General features: G+C 59.9%; 1 long non-coding RNA gene across 1 annotated transcript; it reads right to left on the reverse strand.

Moving 5' to 3' along the window:
• Positions 1 to 212: 212 nt before the first annotated feature.
• On the reverse strand, positions 213 to 1,722 carry LOC128950487 (uncharacterized). Its single transcript, XR_008484365.1, has 3 exons — positions 1,602 to 1,722; positions 921 to 1,007; positions 213 to 300 (listed from the first exon to the last, which is right to left on the reverse strand). It is a non-coding gene; the product is annotated as an uncharacterized LOC128950487 (long non-coding RNA).
• Positions 1,723 to 3,669: the final 1,947 nt, after the last annotated feature.

Here is a 3,669-nt window from a genome sequence, read left to right on the forward strand (position 1 = left end):
GAGGGTTCTGATGCAGTTTTGGGGGTCCCCAGGCTCATTTTAGGTAGTCCCAGGTGCATTTTGGGGTCCCCCAGGTGGATTTAGGGGCTCCCCAGGTGCATTTTGGGGAACCCAGGTATATTCTGGATGTTCTCAGGTGTATCTTGGGGGTCCCCAGGTGCATTTTTGGGGTCCCAGGTGCATTTTGGGGAGGGGTCTCTCACCCGCGCGCTGCTGCCGCCGCCGCAGCCTCTCCTGCACTCGGCCCTCGAATGTCGCAGCCTCGGCCTCGGAGGCGAAGTTCAGCCCCGCCCACCCCTCCTGAGCCAATCAGGAGCGGCCGTGGGCAGTCAGGCCCTGCCCACTTACCCAGAACCACGCCCATGCTTACCCAAACCACGCCCACTTTCCATTATATGGCATTAACTTATTAGCCACACCCACTAATGGAAAGCCACGCCCATTCCCCTTATATGGTTATGTGTTTATACCTATCAAAGGCCACGCCCACTGACAGTCACGCCCATTTCCCCTTAGATGGTCATGCCCCATGTACACAGACCACACCCATCAATTGAAAGCCACGCCCATTTCCCTTATATGGTTATGCTGCATTGACACCTGCCTATCAAAGACCACGCCCACTGAGAGCCACACCCCTTTCCCTTATATGACCATGCCCAATGTACACAGGCCACACCCACACAAAAGACCACACCCATATATGACCACGCCCACTATCTAGACCACGCCCCCACTCCACATTGGCCCCACCCATAGCTCTGCATTCCTTTGGCTCCACCCCAAAGCCACACCCATTTAAGCCCCTCCCCCTTTACCACACCCATAATGGCTCCTCTCCCCTCTAGCCCCACCCAAATTTAGCCACGCCTCCAAGCCACGCCCTTCCCTTGGCCACACCCCCAGCCCCGCCCACTCACGTGGCTGACGAAGGTGTGGAAAAAGGGGGTGGGGGTCTTGTAGCCCATCCCCCCCTGCAGCTCCTGCTCCCACCACAGCTCCCCGGCCTGGGGGGGAGATCTGGGGTCACGGACCCTCCTGGGGACCCCCAAAACCCCTTAGGACCCCCCAGAAACCCCCCAGGACCCCCCACCCACTCCCAATGCCATTGACCTCCCACCCACCCCAAGATTTTGGGGATTCACCACTGGGATTTGGGGACCCCCTCAGGATTTTGGGGTCCCCCCAAGATTTTGGGGTGCCCCCCTAGGTTTTGAGATCCTCTTCGAATTTGGGGTCCCCCCAGGGATTTGGGACCCCTCCTCAAATAAGAGGAAGATGATGAAGCAGAACCAGTGAGGGCTGGTCTGGACTCACCCCATTGGGTTTTAGGGACGCCTTAGGATTTTGAGGACCCCCCCATAATTTTGGGGAACCACTCAGGGATTTTAGGGTCCCCTCCGGGGATTTTGGCCCCCCCCCCCCAGATTTTGGGACCCTGCTCAAATAAAAGGAGGATTATGAAGTGGAAGCACCAGGATTGTCCTGAACCCACCCCCCTCAGGAATTTTAGGGACCCCCTAGAATTTTGGGGTCCCCCTCAGGAATTTTGGGGTTTTGGGGTTCTCCTCGTGAGGGATTCTGGGGTGCCCCGGACTCACGGGCAGGCGGAAGATGCGGATGAAGTAGGAGCGCCGGGGGCTGTCCCGGACCAGGCAGGCGACGCCGCAGCCCCGGAGGCTCCAGGAGCCCCCCGAGACCCCCCCGGGACCCCCCGGGAGCCCCCCGGGCTCGGCCACCACCAGCTGCACCACGGCGGTCACCAGGGTCTGCGGGGACACGGGGTGGGACACATTGCACCCCAAAATCCCACCTGGGAACCCCAAAATTTCCCAAATTTCCCTCCCAGAGACCCCAAATTCCAGCCCAGGAACCCAAAATGGCCCCAGTAGAACCCAAAATCCCCCAAGACCACCCCAAAATCCAGCCCAGGAGCCCCAAAACCCCCCAAGACTGTCCCAAAAAGCCCCAAGAGACCCCAAAATCCAGCCCAGGGACCCCCAAAATGGACCCAGAGAACCTAAAATCCCCCAAAACTGCCCCAAAATCCATCTCAGAGACCCCAAAATCCATCGCTGGGACTCCAAAACCCCACCAGAGACCCCAAAATCCAACCTGGTACCCCAAAATCAAGCCCAGGAACCCAAAAATCCATCCCAGAAATCCCAAAATCCAGCCCAGGGACCCCAGATTCCATCTCAGAGACCCCAAAATCCAGCCCAGACACCCCAAAATGGCCCCAGAGAACCCAAAATCCCCTCAGACTGCCCCAAAAAGCCCCAAGAGACACCAAAATCCATCCCAGGGACCCCAAATCCATCCTCAAGACCCCAAAATCCAGCCCAGGGACCCCAAAATTTAGCCCAGAGATCCCAAAATGGCCCCAGAGAACCCAGAATTCCCCAAGACCACCCCAAAATGCTCCGAGAGAACCCAAGATCCATCCCAGAGAACCCCAAACCCCCCTCAGGGTTTTCCTAGGACCCCAAATTTACCACCCCAAAACTCTGAAATCCTCCCCATCCCACCCCAAACCCCCCCATTTCCTCTTCCCTGTCCCTCCCAGTTCACTCCCAGTTTCCTCCCAGTCCCTCAAACTCCCCCCCAGACCCCCCAAATCCTCCCCATCCCACCCTAAAACCCCCCCAAATCCCCCTTGAATTCCCCCAGTTGCCCACCAGTTCCCCCCAGTTTCCTCCCACTCCTTCCCAGTCCCTCCCAGTTCCCCCAGATCCCCCCCAATTCCTACCCAGTACCCCCAGTCCCTTTCCAGTCCCTCCCATTTCCCCCCCCAGTCCATCCCAGTGCCCCCCACTCCCCTCCCAGTTCCTTCCCAGTTCCCCCCAGTTCTCTCCCAGTCCCTCCCAGTGGCCCCAGTTCCCCCTCCCAGTGCCCTCCCAGTTTCCCCCCAGTCCATTCCAGTCCCTCCCAGTCCCCTCCCTTCCCCTCCCAGCTCCCCCCCAGTTTCCCCTCCCAGTGCCCCCCAGTTCCCTCCCAGTCCCTCCCAGTGCCCCCCCAGTCCATCCCAGTTTGTCCCAGTCTCCCCCATTCCCCTCTCAGTCTCTCCCAGTTCCCCCAGTGCTCCCCCAGTGTCCCCCATTCCCCTCCCAGTTCCATCCCAGTTCCCCCCCAGTCCCCCCCAGTCCCTTCCCAGTCCATCCCAGCCCATCCCAGTCCCCCCATTCCCCTCCCAGTCCATCCCAGTTCCCCCCCAGTCCCCCCCAGTCCCTTCCCAGTCCCTTCCCAGTCCATCCCAGTGCCCCCCAGTCCATCCCAGCCCATCCCAGTCCCCCCATTCCCCTCCCAGTCCATCCCAGTCCCCCCATTCCCCTCCCAGTCCATCCCAGTCCCTCCCAGTTCCCCCAGTCCCTCCCAGTTCCCCCAGTTGCTCACCACGCATTTCCTGCCCAGCACCTCGAAGATCCTCAGGTTCTCCTGCTCCCCCAGCAGCTCCGAGGGGACGTTGTCCCCCCCCTGACGCCCCCCTCGGCTCATCCCCCAATTTAGGGACACCCCAAAAAATCCTTAGGAACCCCAAAAATCCCCCTGGGAACCCCAAAAAAACCCCAAATCCCCCCCCCAAAATCTGCCTGGGAACCCCCAAAATCCTCCTGGGGATCCCAAAAAACCCCTGGGACCCCCCCAAAACCCCTCTGGGACCCCCCAAAA

This window comes from Melozone crissalis, unplaced genomic scaffold (assembly GCF_028551555.1).
Source record: "Melozone crissalis strain CALT ecotype California unplaced genomic scaffold, PUWL_Pcris_2 ptg000653l_1, whole genome shotgun sequence".
NCBI lineage: Eukaryota > Metazoa > Chordata > Aves > Passeriformes > Passerellidae > Melozone > Melozone crissalis.